General features: G+C 37.8%; 1 protein-coding gene across 4 annotated transcripts in view; it reads right to left on the bottom strand.

Annotated features, from left to right (window-relative positions):
* Positions 1–15,679, bottom strand: part of HNF4G (hepatocyte nuclear factor 4 gamma) — a 116,443-nt gene extending 100,764 nt beyond the window's left edge. For 2 of the 4 annotated variants that reach the window (XM_045186172.3, XM_045186173.3), the window contains exon 1: positions 15,346–15,674. The gene's annotated coding sequence lies outside the window, so the exon portion shown is untranslated. Of the gene's footprint in view, positions 1–15,345 lie in introns of all 4 variants that reach the window. The other 2 variants (XM_045186175.3, XM_045186174.3) reach the window with 2 other exon arrangements.
* Between the last annotated feature and the right edge of the window lie 1,226 nt (positions 15,680–16,905).

Raw genomic sequence — 16,905 nt, 5'->3', positions numbered from 1 at the left:
CAGTTAGTTACCTACAAAAGAGCTCCCATAAGACTGTCTGATTTCTCAACAGAGGGATTGACTTGAAACTTTTAAAGTAATGAAAAGCAAGGGCCAACAACCAAGACTACATTTACTCAGCAAGGCTATCATTTAAAATTGAGGGAGAAATAAAGAGCTTCCCAGACAAGAAAAAGGGAAAGGAGTTGTTCAACAATTGTTAAAGGGCTCATAAGAAGAATGAGAAGAAGAAGAAGAAGAAGAAGAAGAAGAAGAAGAAGAAGAAGAAGAAGAAGAAGAAGGAGAAGGAGAAGGAGAAGGAGAAGGAGAAGGAGAAGGAGAAGGAGAAGGAGAAGGAGAAGGGGGAGGAGGAGGAGAGAAAGAAGAAGAAGAAGAAGAAGAAGAAGAAGAAGAAAAGAGGAGGAGAAAATGATGACAGAGGAACATAGTTCAAAGAATAATATGGCAATAAATATGTACCTATCAATAATCACTTTGTGTAAATAGCTTAAATTCTCCAGTCAAAAGATATACAGTAGCTGAATGGATAAGAAAACAAGACCAACATATATGCTGTCCACAAGATACTTACAGAATGAAAGATACACACAGACTAAAAATAAAGAGATGGAAAAAGATATTTCATGAAAATGGAAAGGAAAACAAAAAGCTGGAGTAGAAATATTTATATATGGCAAAATAGACTTTAAAACAAAGGTTAGAGGAAGAGACAAAGAAGGACACTACATAATGATAAAGGGAACAATCCAACAAGAAGATATAATCCTTGTAAACATTCAGGCACCAAAGTGAGAAGTACCTGATTATGTAAAGCAAATCTTGATAAATATAAAATGAAAGATTGACAGCAATAGTCATAATGAATAGACCTTCCAGTCAGAAAATCAACAGAAAACGGTGGCCTTAAATGAAACACTGGAGCAGATGGATTTAATTAGCATTTCATCCCGAAGCAGAAGAATATATATTATTTTCAAGTGCACATAGAATGTTTTATAGGATAGACCAAATGTTAGGACACAAAACAAGTCTCAATATATTTAAGAAGTTGAAACCATATCTACTAACCATAATGGTATGAAACTAGAAATCAACCACAGAAAAAAATCTGAAAAAAACACAGTCATGGAGGCTAAATAACATGTTACTAAACAATGAATGGGTTAACAATGAGATCAAGGAAGAAATCAAAAGATACCTCGGACAAATAAAAATCAGTACACACAATCCAAAATCTATGGGGCATAAGAAAAGGAGTGCTAGGAGAGAAACTCATAGCGTTACAGGCCTATCTTAAGAAACAAGAAAAAAACTCAGGTAAACAATATAACTTCACACTTAAATGAACTTGAAAAACAACCACAAACAAAGCCCAAAGTGAGTGAAAGGAAGGAAATAATAAAGATCAGAACAGAAATAAAGGAAATAGAGTCTTAAAAAAATGATACAAAAGATAAAAGAATTCAAGAGCTGGTTCTTTGAGAAGATAAACAAAATTGACAAACCGTTCAAAACTGTTCATTGTGGCTCAATTGCTTGGGCATTGTCTCACAAAATGAAAGGTCACTGGTTTGATTCTCAGTCAGGGCAAATACCTGTGTTGTGGATTTGGTACCCAGTCAGGGCACACATACAAGAAGCAACTGATAAATGTTTCTCTCTCCCATTGATGTTTCTCACCCTCTCTTTCTCTATATCCTTCCCTCTCTCTAAAAAATAAATCATTTTACAAAATAAAGGACTGACAAACCTTTAACCAGCTTCATCAAGAAAAAAGAGAAAGGATACAAATAAAAAAATCAGAAATGAAAGAGAAGTAACAACTGACACCAAAGGAATGTAAGAAAATATTAAGAATAACTATTCACCAACACTTTGGCCAGCCTGGATGAAATGGATAAATTCCTGGAATCATACAATCTTCTAAAACTAAATCAGAAAGAATCAGAGAATCTGAATAGACAGATTACAACTAATGAAATTGAATCATTAATTAAAAAATTACCAACAAACAAAAGCCCTGGACTGGATGACTTCAAAACTTTACCAAACTTTTAGAGAGAGAAAATTACCCTTCTTCTTCTCAAACTATTCCAAAAAATTAAAGAGGAGTGAAGACTCCCAAGCTCATTTTGTGAAGCTAGCATTATCCTAATTCCAAAACCAGATAAAGACACAACTAAGAAAGAAAACTACAGGCTAATATTCCTGATGAATATATATGCTAAAATCCTCAAAGTAATAATAGTAAACCATGTCCAGCAATACATTAAAAAGATCATATACCGTGATCAAGTGGGATTTATTTCAGGAATGCAAGGTTGGTACAATATCTGCATATTAATAAACATGAAACATCACATAAACTGAATGAAGGATGAAAACCACATGATCATATTGATAGATTCAGAAAAAGCATTTGATCTAATCCGGCACCCATTTATGATAAAAACTCTCAGCAAAGTGGGAATACAGCGAACATACCTCAACTCGATATAGGCCTTATATGACAAATCCACAGCCAATATCATACTAAATGTGCAAAAACTAAAAGCATTTCCCTGAAGATCGAGAACAAGACAGAGATGTCCGCTTTCATCCCTCTTATTCAAGATAGTACTGGAAGTCCTGGCCATAGCAATTAGACAAGAAGAAGAAATAAAAGGCATCCAAATTGGAAAGGAAGAAGTGAAACTGTATTTCTTTGCAGATGGCATGATAATGTACATAGAAAAGCCTAAAGATTCCACCAAAATGCTACTAGAACTAATAAATATATTTGGCAAAGTTGTAGGATACACAATTAATACCTGGAAATTGGTGGCATTTCTATACACCAACAATGAACTATCAGAAAAAGAAACCAAGAAAACAATACTATTTACTACTGCAACAACAAAAAAATAAAGTACTTAGGAATAAATTTAACCAAGGTGGTAAAAAACCTGTACTAAGAAAACTACAGGACATTGAAGAAAGAAAATGAGAAAATACAAATAAGTGGAAGCATATAATGTGTTCATGGACTGGAAGAATTAATATCATTAAAATCTCCATAGCACCCAATGCAATCTATAAGTTCAACACAATTCCTATTAAAATACCAATGACATATTTCTCAGATATAGAACATATATTCCAGAAAGGTATATGGAACCAAAAAAGAACCCAAATAATCTCAGTAATCTTCAGAAAGGACAAAGTTGGAGATAACACAATACCTGATAGCAAACTATACAAGGCCACTGTAATATCATCAGCCTGGTACTGGCATTAGACCAGACATATGGATTGGTGTAACAGAACAGAGAGCCCAGAAATCAACTTATTGCCTATATAGTCAATTAATATGTGATAAAGGAGGCAAGAACATACAATGTTTTAAAGACAGTCTCTTCACTGAATGATATTGGGGAAACTAGACAAATACATGCAAAAAAATGGAAACTAGACCACCAATTTACACTATACACAAGAATAAACTCAAAATGGATAAACAACTTAAATGAAAATCACAAACCCATAAAATCCTAGAAGAAAATATAGGCAGTAAAATGTCAGACATATCTCAAAGCAATATTTTTGTCAATATGTCTCCTAAGCAATGAAAATAAAGAAAAAATAAACAAAGACTACATCAAATTGAAAAGCTTCTGCAGAGCAAAAGAAGGCATCAACAAAATGAAAAGGGAGCCCAGTGTATGGGAGAATAGATTCACCAGTGATACATCAGAAAAGATGTTAATCTCTAAAATATATAAAGAACTTATACAACTCAACACCTGAAAGATAAACAATTCAATTAAAAAATAGGCAAAGGACCTGAATAGACACTTCTCCAAGGAGGACATACAGATGCCCCAAGGACATTTGATAAAAGTGCTCAGTCAACATCACTAATTGTCAGAGAGATGCAAATTAAAACCACAACGAGATATCACCTCATACCTGCCAGAATGGCCATCATCAATAAACCAACAAACAACAAGTGCTGGCCAGGATGGGGAGAAAAGGGAACCTTAGTGCATTGTTGGTGGGAATGCAGACTGGTGCTGCCACTATGGAAAACACTATGGAGTTTCCTCAAAAAATTAAAAATAGAACTGCCTTTTGTAATACATCCTAAGAAACCCAAAAGACCAATCAGAAAGAATATATGCACCCCTATGTTCATAGCAGCATTATTTACAATAATCAAGATCTGGAAACAGTCCAAATGCCCATCAGTAGATGAGTGGATAAAGAAGCTGTGGTACATAGGCAATGGAACACTATGTAGCCATAAAAAGAAGGAAATCTTACCTTTTGTGACAGCATGGAAGGACCTGGAGAGTATTATACTAAGTGAAATAAGCCAGTCAGAGATAGAGAAATACTATATGATCTCAGTTATATGTGGAATCTAATGAACAAAATAAACTGATAAACAAAATAGAAACAGAGGCATGGAAACATGGCACAGATGACAGCTGTCAGAGGAGAGGGGGGAGGGGAGACTGGACAAAAGAAGAAGGGATTAGCCAAAGAATATATATGTATGACCCATGAGCACAGACAACAGTGTGATGATGCCCTGAGGGAAGGGGGAGATGGGGCTAGGAGGAGCAGGGAGAAGTGGGGTGGAAGTGGGGTCATCTGCAAAAGTGTCAACAATAAAAATAAAGAAAAAAAATTAAAAAGAACGCTGAAGTTGTTTTATTTAGTTCAATTAAACTTGAAGCATCTCATATTTAGAATCTAAATACAAATGTGTATTATGAGTGTACATACTTGCATATATTATCATGTTTCTTATTGCTGTGTAAAATGTACATATACATAGACACATATGTATATATGAATATATATGCATATACACATACTTCAATATCCTAGAATAAATGATTTGTATATTATAACATCATAAACCAACTAGAATGAGAATTATTTTTGTATTCATTTCTCCAACTAGTTTGCTGGTTCCTGAACTCCAGGGATTCAGTTTATTTTTACACCCCTTGAGCCACTACATGTTTTGCAATATAATATTTGCTCAAAAATTCTTGCCAAATTGAATTTTAATCCTTTTAAGCAAAGGATACTTTATCATCATAGCTACTTGTTTTAAATATACAAGTTATTTTAATTTCACAAAAATAAAATGTTAGGTTTTTGATTCACATATAAGAAAAAAAATATGTGCTTTGTATATGTAGAAAACCACAATGATATTCAATATTGTTTTAGGCTGAAATTTAAAAAATGACCCGTTATCCCTGCATACTGTTTGTTCTCCATTACAATAAGTGTTTAAGGCAGTTTGAGGATGTATATCAGAAATATTCTCTACTTAGATAATAATTACTTTGTAAGTCATATGAATTTTCACTTTCTAAGAATATATGCATAATCAGAGGAAATATGATCAATTAAAATTCATAAGCCACATGGTAATAGAAAGTACTGCAATATATACTATGCTTACATTTCTTACTTAATATGTCCCTAATGAGGATCACTTCAAATAGCAGGATTCTTTGTCCACACTGAAGCTGATTAACTAAACTAAGAAAGGAACATCATCTTTTAAAACATGCCAGACCTTTTAAATTGTAAACCTCACTTCCTGAGAAGTTTCATTATTAAATAATCACTAATTAATAAACCTCTTCAACTAATATTTATCCATGACTCCTAATGATGAGAGTAATTTCTATACATGTATCATTAACTAAATACTCAAAATATTTCAATTCATTGTGTAAAACTATATAAAAATCATTAAAATCCTATGTATCAGGTTTTATTTCATCAAATGTGACTATTATGATTTTTATTCCTGATTTAATAAATTATCTCAATTAAAAACTTCAGTGTTTTACTGTCTATTCTAACCTTTCTCAGAAGTCAATCTCAGATATTTTATGTATGTTTCTACATAAAATAGAAACATACATAAAATATCACATATTATTTTATCCCAGCAGATGTTCAAAAAGTCCTGCAAAATCATTACATGCTTCATATAAATAATTGATGAAACACAAAAGATGAGAAAACTAAAATTGCCAATTTCATTTGTACCTTTAAAAGATACTGTGAAAAGTAAGATGAGATTGCTTGTATAACAGCTTAGGCATTAAAGTTACTAGAAGAGGAAACCACGTGAGCTCTGAAGTTGATTCATACGTAAGTATGAACCACGCCCTCAGTTCATACTTAATGCTCACGTTTACTTGCTGTGCAATCTCAACTGGGTATCTAACCTCTCTCCCTCAGTTTCCTCATCTGCACTATGGAGATAATAGTTCACACTTTAAAAAAGTTAGAGTAAGTATTAAATGATTTATGTGAAGTGCTCAGTGCCTAGCACACAGAAAGTGCTTAATAAATGTTAGTCACAGTAGTCAATAATTAGTAATAGAAGTAGTGTGTGTGTATTTGTGTTTAAAATATATGTGTATGTATACATGTGTGCATATACACACGTGTATACTTGTGTGTATAAAACCTGCAGCAGTAGAAATAAATATATAACAATATTATTAACTTCATAAAGACAACTCAAGAGAGCAAGCAATCTCAGTATTGATTAAGTACATTTGCCTTGTGGGAGACTCTGTGCTGAACAGTTTAAATGCCATTTTACTGAAGTCTCACAGCATACCGTTCCCGTGAGCCAGGCGGACTCAGGTGAGCTGGTAACATGCCCAAAGCTGTACAGACAGGTTTGAATCAAGTCTGCTCCAAAAGCCTGCATGCCCTTTCCATTGCCTCATCTATTTAAGTAATACAAACTTGATGAGAATAATTTTGCAAATATGTTTTAAAAGATACTCTGGTATTCCGGGTTAATCTGAGAAAATGGCAGATCCCATGCTAAATTTTCACAGACATACTATACAATACCTGAGTAGTTCTTAAACTAATTTGAAATGATTACACAAAAGATACAATGAATGTGTATGGACACATTAAATATAATATTTATTCATTTTTACATTCCTGGTAAGAGAGTATGTTGATATGAATAAATCCCTCGCTTGGGAGTATGAGTATTTCAATGCCCTTCTTTCTTTACCTGTGGTAAACAGGTAAACAGAACCCACAGGAGTTGAAAATAAATGAATTTGCGAAAAAAATGAGCACATGAAGACATCTGAAAACTTCCAAGTGAGAAAATTAAAGAAAAAATTGTACCCATTATTCTGAAGCTGACAAGTGGTACATATCCATGGTTTAGAGAAAAATGTCAGGGCCCTGAGCAGAAAAATGGATATAATATATTGAACCAGAGGATCATATTTGAAAAATTCCCATTATCTTTGAACATCTCATGAGAAACAGAAAATAATAATTAAAAATTAAGGACTTGGTCATACTATATATTTTTCCCTTAGCAAATTAAGAAATATATTTACTTTATTCATCTAGAATCAACTTACCAATAAAGGACAACTAAAAGAACTTCATCTCAGAAAATCCTCTGAGATGTAGGAGTTTTTGCAAAATGTCTGTTAACTGTGAATTGTCACTTTCAAACTACAACCATACTCCCCAAACTTCACCAAAGTCTATTGTACCGACTACCCGAGCTCAGCAGGATACTGTCCTCTGCCTCGCTGAGTCCTCGCAGACCAACCCAACGGATACTCTTTCCTCACACACTAAACGCACACACACATATGCTAAAAGACATTGGCTAAAACCCCCCAAACCTGCATTTCATATTTACTGCACACACCTCCACGTCTCAGTGTCTGCCTGTGGTTGTCACAGGATGTGCTTAAAATAATGTAGGGGGAGACACTATTAATTGTGCATGTGAAAGAATTCTATAAACTAACACTTAATTACCAGCATCAATATTGTTGTTGATATTCACTAATGTTAGAATATTCACATAGTAAGACAAACAACTAAATTTTTAAAAGGCGGTGGGGAGATGGATAGGTGTTGAACAAAACTTTAAACCAAAGAAAATGCATGCATAGTGCACAGCTCACGAAAAGATGTTCAGACTCCTTCGTCCTTAGGGAAATGCAAATCAGAACCGCAATGAGGGATTGTCACACACTTTACAAGGTTTAAAATTAAGAGACTGGCCATTCGAAGTGTTGGGAAGAATGTGAATAACTAGAACTCTCAAACACTGCTGATGGAAACTCAAAATAGTACAGTAACTCTGGTAATTAGTTTAACAGTTTCTTCCATGTGATCCAGCCATTATGCTCCTAGGTGATTATATAAAACAAATGAAAGCATATGTTCATACAAAGACTTTGTAAAAGAATGTTCATAGTAGCTTTATTTGTAAAAGCCAAAAACTGGAAACAATCCAAATGTTCACCTACAGATCAATAAACTATCAAACTGTGGCACATCCATATAATGTCATGATATCGAGGGGGAAAAATTGATCGATCCAGCAAAATGAATAAATGTCAAAATAACTCACAATAGAATACTGTATGATCCCATGGATATAAAATTCTAGAAAAAACAAATTAATTTTCAGGGGCAGAAAGGAGATCAGTGATTATGTCAGGAGGAGCCAGAGGGAAAGTGTACGAAGGAGCATGAAGAAACCTATATGTCACTGGCTATATCACTATCTTTCTTGTGGTGACTGTTTCATGAGTACATACAGAGGTCAGAACTTCTTAAGTTGTGCACTTTAGCCCTGACTGGTGCGGCTCAGTTGCTTGGACATCATCCTGCAAAGCGAAGGTGACCAGTTTGATTGGCAGTCAGGGCATACGCCTAGGTTGCAGGTTTGTTCCCCAGTAGGGGCAACTGATCAATGTTTCTCTCCTTCTCTTTCTCTCTCCTTCTCTCTAAAAAATATTTTAAAATAAATAGATAATATAAATAAATAAATATGTGCAGTTTATTGTATGTCAATTGTACCTCCTAGATCTGTTTGGTTGAAAAGGAATATAGGCAACAAGATAGCTGAATCTCAAAGTTATTATACTAAATTAAAAAAATAAGATACAAAATGCTACACACTATATGATTCTACTTATATATTATTATAGACAAGCAACATTAGAGACAGAGAGGAGATGAGAAGGGGGCTGACTGCTAAAGGGCGTAAGAGAATTTGAGTCCGAGTGGGTGCAAAAAATGTTCTGTATCTTCATTGTGGCAGTGGTTACACAAAGGCATAGGTTTGTCAAACTCATTAAAGTATATGCTTTAAAAATGGGTTTTACTCAATGTAACTTATATCTCAATTATCTAATGTAATTATATCTTAATATTAATAAATTATATCCTTATTAAGTTGAAAATAAAGCATTCATAAGTCATCTCTTGTGTAACCTGCCCCAGGAAAAGTTAGTGGGGCATTTGCTAGGTTCCTATAATCTTTCTCCAGTACTCAACATTTGCATTTATCACAGTGAGTAATAATAATTTTATTCATGTCCCCAACCAGACATGAAAATCTTAGGAGAGAATTGTTTCTAGTCATTGCTTAATCCCAACATAGAATTCAATGCTTGAAAATGAGGTTCTCAACACACATATTCACTCAATTGGTATTTTACCTTCCTTCTCCATTACAGATTTATTAAGTGAATGCATCCAAATAAGCTTGTATTTAAGGCCCAATTTAAAAAGTGCGCCAGAATAACATAGTTGGTGAGTATGATAGGGAAAGAACAAGAAACATTAAATTGTTATATGTGGGGTCAGGAGATTAGAAAAGATTTTGAAGGTGGTATCTGAGCAAAGACCTGCAAAGTAAGTGGAAGCTGGCTAGCCTGATGAGGGGAAACGGTGGAGATGGTGGCTGAGTGTTTCAAACAAAGGAAACAGCACTTTTGAAGGCACAGAACATGGTGTCTTTGAGGAACTAAGAGATTTATTCCAGTTGAAGATTAAAGTGTCAGATCTCAAGAATAGAGACGAGGCTTGGAGTGGAAGTCATATGGGGTCTAGAGATGTGAATACAATTGGACTTCAGGCTAAGAACATTAAGAAGTTAACAAATTGTTTTAAATTGAGGGGAAAATGATCAAATTGGCTTTTCCTACATCGCTCTAACTACTATCTGGGGAATTGATTGGAGGCCAGGAAGATAAGGAAAGGGGAGTAGTTGGTTGTTGAAAAATTCAGGTTAGAAATAATAACTAGTTTGCTGAAAATTAGTCCAAATTAGGGATCAATAGTCTTATGTACCTAATAACCTCACAATGACCAAATAAAGTTTAGTTCTGCCACACAAACTAAGTTTTAAAACATGACCAACTTGTCGGAATGCAATAGCTAAAACACTGTAAGTCTATAATGACCATGATCAAATCACAGCTTCCCATACAACCCTAAAGAACACGGGCTTCAGGTCGGCTTCAATCCCTGACTTTCTCTCATCTTCCACAACTGACAGTTCCTAACTTCAGTTTAAAGACCTTCAAAGCATCTCTAGAATATATTCTATCCTCTTCACATTTTCATTGACTGGATTGTTGTGAAAGCTCCCTACTATTTCCCTTCCTCTTGTCTCTCCCTGCTTAACTCATCCTCCAAAATGCTGCCAATTAATCTGTAGGAAAAAAAAAGAGAGAGACAGCTTTCATAGCCCAATCTACTACACACTTTTGATGGCTCTCCACTGTCCAAATGTCATAGCCCAAATCTTTGTCACCCACATTCAAGAATATCAGAGTCTAGCCTAGTATTCCTTCCCCACCTCATCTCTTGTTATTCCACCTATTCCACACGTAATATCCTCTGCCCCGGGCATTTTTCTGATACTTCTCTATGCAGCAAGTTCTAATCTGGAAGTCATTAACTACTCCATGAAATCTCTCCAGGCTTTTTAAACTATCCTTTGTGTTTCCATTCCCCATGGTATATAGTATAGATAGATTAGTATCTATCTATATACTAATGCGATATCTATATTCTTATGATGTAGAAGGTGATACATGTTTTTCTTCCAAGTAAATTATTTGTGTTTGAGGGTGAGGGTGCTGCATTTTTACGTTTGTATTCAAGGCACCTAGTACAGTGCATATAAGTTAATTCCTGCTAACCTAATATACATCACTTAGTTGCAACCTATAGCCATGATACAAGAAAGCCAAGAAGATAAGCAAAGCAAACTCAGTAGGCAATCATAGGAGAATAACACTCAAAGATTCAAAATATTAAAAATAACTAAATTACCAGGCTTAGTAATATTATCAGCCAACACTTTCAAGTGATGGGGACACAATGTTTAGATGTCCATGACACTGCCATCATAGATAAATGTGATTCTTCTATATTAAAATAGAGTGCAGAGAAAGTGTCAAACACTCAATAAATAACATGCTTGGTTTAAATAATACAAGAATTATTCCACATGTACTTTGAGAGGAAGGACCATTATTCTCATTTACCACCTTTTAAACTAAGGCAGACATTAAGTAACTTGCTTGGGACACACAGCTGTCAGAAGGCAGAGTTGAGATTTGCATAGAGGTTTCAATGATTGCAAAACCCTTGTTCTGACCATTGGACTATATAGGGGGCGATCCTTGTATACACTGCCCAGCTAAAAGCTCCATGAAATCAGGGACTATGTCTATCTTATTCATTATTGTTTCTCCAAGGCCTGTTAGAGGCCTTGGCCAGGTTTCTAGGGACCCATAAACACTTGAAGTCATATATAATTTGTTTGTGTATGTAAACAAAATTTCTCTAGGGAAAGGTCAATAAAAGCAGGTGACACATTAAGAACTTACTATAAATCAAGCAGCGTTTAAGATGCTTTACTTATACTATCACAAGTATGACAACACAGAATACATATTAGGTATTCAATAAATGCCAGGCATTGTTCTAAGGGTCTTCATGTATGAACATATTAATCATCATACCACATGTATGAGATAGGTATAATAATCATATATACTTTAAAAAATAAGGGAATTGGGCCTCAAAAAGGTTAACTTGCCCAAGTCCCCCATCCTCTGCCCCCTTTTAGTAAATAGCTTGGCAGGAATACAAACCTCCCTATGTGACAGCAAAGATTTCTCTTTTGGCTTTTATATGCCATGAGTTGGTCATCCTCAAAGACCCTCATTTCCCCAAATGTTAAGATACACACATGCACAAATGAACTCCTTATGCATTTTCCAGAAAAACATCTTGATAAAACCAAAGGTTTTCACAGCAACAAAACATCAGAGGCTCTGAGTTAAGTCTTCCATGTGGACAGCATACTGCATCACCCTGTATTAAATACAAGGTAGGAAAGACAGGCAGTAAGGCTGGTCTCTTCTTTAAGGTGTACCCATAATGAATGGGCAAAACAGTGTTAAGTTCCAAAGGTACTTATGTAAGCATCTGAATGTGTATACCTACAGCTCCTGATACATCAGGAGCTGGGTGCTGTGGCCTTTACAGACATATTGCAACCTAGAAAAGTGCTCCCCCTGCCCCCAGAGAATACCCAGCCAAGGGCAAGGGGACATGGCTTGGCCTATGGGTCTGGTTAAGGGTCAGATCTTTATTACCCCCCAAGTTGGGCACCCCTATTTAGTTAGCAACCAATGACCATGTGGGAGCAGCCTGGTTACTCTCATGGCTTAGGGCCACAATGCCTGGATTTGAATCACCAGTTTTATCCCTCATAGATGTGTGACCTTAGCCCAGTTTTTAAAATCGTGCTTCATTTTTTCCCATCTGGAAATGGGAAGAATATTAGCATGAACTGCACAGGGTTTTTTAAAGAATCTAAAAAAAAAAAGTTTACAAATGGCTTAGAACACTATGTAGCACATATAAAAGATTCCATAAGTATTAGCTAAATATATATATAATGAATATTGCAAATAGTTTATTCAGCTATAAGAGTAAATCATATCTGAAGTGTCCTTGTGTCTATACATGAGCTGATTAATACCAATAGGTAAAAGTTCCCACGGGGAGGGGAAAGGTAAATGATTCTATGAGGAGGCACCATTGTACACTCAGGGCTTTTTGCAACACTGACTAATAGACACACACATGTTTGCAACATAGACATTCTCCCTGACCATGTACCAGGATCTCTAGCCATTCTGTAAATGGATAGATGATGACTAATGCAGTGGCATATTTCAGAAGCTCCAAGTAACGTAGCCTTTTGAAATGCAGTTAATCCCCCTTCTCCTTTATTATACTTTTAAAGCAAAATTCCCAAACTCTACAATCAGATGTTCCAAGACTGGTTCATATAATTCCTAAATATTAAACTACAACAATGAGAAGTAAATTTTCCAACAATCAAATGCTCAAGATCTTCTATAGTGATTACCCATTGTTGGCAAGAGCATGGTCAATATACTGTGGCTGTTGAGGAAGGCTCTTTGCAATATTTACCAAATTTAAAGTGAACATCCCCTGGAGCCAGCAACCCTCTCAGGATAAACAGCCTGCACATCCATGTGAAGAAAATGTACACAGGTATTGACATTTGCATCACGATTTGTAATAGTAAGAAACTGGAAAAACCAAGTGAATATTCTAGCACATTGGGGATATTGTCTGGTTACTTTGGGTGGATATACTTAAAAAAGAAAGGGTTTTTAATGTATTGACAAATAAATATTTGAAAACTACTAAAGAAAATTAAATTTCAGAATGCTGGTCTGATATGAACCACTATCCAATTTTTTGAAGTAATGAAAGAAAAACTCCTGTGGTTATACAGATGGAGGGACAGATACCCAACTAGCAATGGTGGCATGGAGTGGAACAGGGAAGGGTTCACTTTAGGCCAGGAGTCCTTTCAAAATTCATATAAATAACAAGAATTTTTTAAAAGAAACATGGAACTCAAAAATAAAGCTATTATTTACATGCAGGTATTAAGAAAAGTCTTAGTAATTTCCGAAGTTAATTTGTGTTCTCTTATATTCTTATAATCGCAATTGCAGAATAAAATACTTGTGAGATGCTAACAGACACACTTTAGTGAAAGGGTTGTACTAACTTCATAAAGCATGTTAGGAAAAATCCCATAGTTGTAGGTCTATACATGGACCTTAGGAAGAATGGAAAAAGAGAACCAAAAATTCTTAATTCCCACTCTGCCTTGAAAAGTGAAAAGTGAGTAGTTAATGCTACTGGCCAACTCCCTCCTTTCCACTCCCTTCCCCAAATGGCATCAGAGAGGAGCCCAGCCCTACACTTGGCTTCTGACTTCAAAGGCACAATAAAAACACTGATAGTGGATGCACAGAGAGAAAAACGGAGGAGGTGTAGTGGGAAGGTGGGGACTGTGGTATTATTGTAGAAAAATGGTGATAGATGGAGAGGAAGAATGTTTTAATGATAAATAAATGCCTGCTCAGAGAGGGGAAAAACATGTAAAATGAGTGGAAAACTGGTGTGAAGTAACAAAACCAAAACAGGAGTGTTTCTATCAGTGAGACGGGTATTTAATTTTCAGGGCCTCCCGTGAAGTTGAGAGCATCAGCACTCTGTACCCGCTAGCTCTAGCCCTCATCTGAAAGCTAACTGGAGGTTGTCTGTGTGTTGGACAGGGGCCTTGGTTTTGAGCAAGCCTTAGAAGCACAGCGCATCAGGTATGAAGCACTTATACATTCAATTCAAAAGTCTTATCACTGCTAGCTTATTCCGTTAGACAAGGAATGACAGTCACTAGCACATTTTTAAAACAAGCTTGCAAAGGACACTTCTTCCTAAGGGAAACTAAATGGTTTAAACAGTTAAATCTATCATCTATCTATCTATAGATAGATGTACATATATACATACATGTACATGTAGGTAAATATATATGGATGTATGTGTAGGTAAATATATGTGTTTATATGCCTGTAGGTAAATATGCATACACACACACTTTTTTTTTCCTATAATCTCTCCAGCATCATCACAGGCAGATGCCTACTCTCAAAATGACTCTGAGAGAACCGATGGAAGCTGACTGGTGCCAAGGCCTTGGGGTGATGCTCCAGAACCCTCCTCACAAACCTCCACTGTCCGCAGGCATCCAGATGCCCCAGCCTTGCCCCAAGCCACAAAAACTCCACCAAAGCCCCCAGAGACCTGGCAGCCACGTGACCCGCTGACGGACATCAAAGTTTTCTCTCCAAACAAATCCAACTTTCCTTTCACTTGTCCTGGCAGAGTGGCCCGCGAGGGCCCCCACTGCCTCTCCTTCAGCCCTTTCTTCGCGCTCTGCAGGCTGCGGGAGGCCTCGGGGCATCTGCTTTCAACCTGACAGGCCTAGGGGCCCCTGGCTCGGCCCCTCCAGGGCAGCGCCCCGCCTCCCGCCGCCTGAGGGGCTAGGAGACTCCCGGAGGGCTGGGGACGCGGGCTCAGCCCAAGCACCAGGCAGTGCCCCATGGTGAAACTTACCTGCACGGAGCTGCTCCCGGAGCTCCTGCGTAGCAGTCATCTGCGGACTGGCCGCCGCATCTCCCAGCCGTAGGTCCCCCACCCACCCCAGCAGCGCGTCCCCAGCCGCACTTTTCGGAGCCTGGGAAGTTGGCCGAGGGCGCAGAGGTGGAGGGTGGGGGTGGGGCCGTGTGTTCGGAGAGAGGAGGCTCAAGAATGCGGTTGTTGTTTGTTTGTTTGTTTGTGGTTCCCGATCTGTAGCAGAGACTTTAGACCATATGCTGGGAGGATGTCAGTTATGCTGGATGGCGACAAGACAGCGGCCTGACTCTCAGAGTCCGGTGGATTTACTGAACAAACTGAAACGTGGGTGGGGATGTTAAACAGTAACCAGCGGCCTCGGTGAGAACTGAAAGCGGGAGGCTGCGCTGGTTTCCCTGTTCCCAGGGCCCGGAGATCCGCAGGAGGGCCAGCCCTCCCAACCCTGGCCTCTGCTAACCTCGGCGGCTCTCAGGCCCTCCAGGGGCCGCAGGGCCACAAGCGCCACACGCACCTGCCTACTGTCTGCCGCCAGGGCGAGGCGCCCGCGACTTGACCCTTTGGGGCCGCAGTTAAAGCCCACCTTCCGCACCCCAGTGCCCTCCCACGCCCGGGCAGTGCCCAGGCCAGCGTGGTGTCAACGCTGGGGCAGTGCGCGATGGCCGGGGGCAGCCTGCGGACCCCAGAATGCAGATATAATTCCGAGCCAATGAGGTCCAGGGAAGGGCCGGAAGTGTTATTAAAGGGAATTTAACAGGTTCCCAGGGACAGCTCTGCAGCCACAACGCTAGGGGAAGCCGCAACCATTTCCTTAAACTGCACCTAAGGCGCTGGGCTTCATTTCTGCCCGAGCTCGGGCGGGAGGGAAGAGGGAGAAGAGTTCCAAGTCTCGGGCCAACGCAGCCACCTGTGGCTTGGGTCATTAACCATCTCTTGACGTCCGCACTGACGGGAAGCTTCCTATCTCCCTCCTCTACCGTAGGCACCTTCCCAAGCTTTATTCTTGGAGAAATGATGCTCAGACCCATCGAGAGGCGCTGGTCACCTCGATCAGGCTTTTGTTAAGCAAGCAATACAGACAGAAGCTGTGGCGCTTAAAAACATCTCAACAACGTAACTTCGTGGTTTCAGGAATGAATGACTTGAGGTCAAACAAGTAATTATCCTCCTGAGATAAACAGTTACTTAATCCTTGAGGTTTTTATTTTCTGACCAGGGGGTTGGCAGTTATTTTAAGACTGTAATAACAATGCCAGAGACATCAAAGAGCTAGTTTTTTTTTTTCTTTTTCCTTTTAGATCGGGTTTACAAAACTTAGTTGCTTCGTTCTGAATCTCTCGCTGAAAGGTTCTTTTAAAAACAACTAGTAGGTTGTTTTAGAAATCAGAACAAAGGGGAGAAATCATATACTGTTCTCTTTACATCGAACTTCTTGAGCAAAACACATTCTTTGGGCCCTTGTTGCCCACCCTCTCTGCAAACCGTGTTCTGAAAGCGGCTCTGTGCTTGTCGAAAAACATCCAGAGAACGCGGAGGCGGCAA

Source organism: Desmodus rotundus, chromosome 8 (assembly GCF_022682495.2).
Source record: "Desmodus rotundus isolate HL8 chromosome 8, HLdesRot8A.1, whole genome shotgun sequence".
Lineage (NCBI taxonomy): Eukaryota > Metazoa > Chordata > Mammalia > Chiroptera > Phyllostomidae > Desmodus > Desmodus rotundus.
This window is presented reverse-complemented; position numbering and strand designations above follow the sequence as displayed.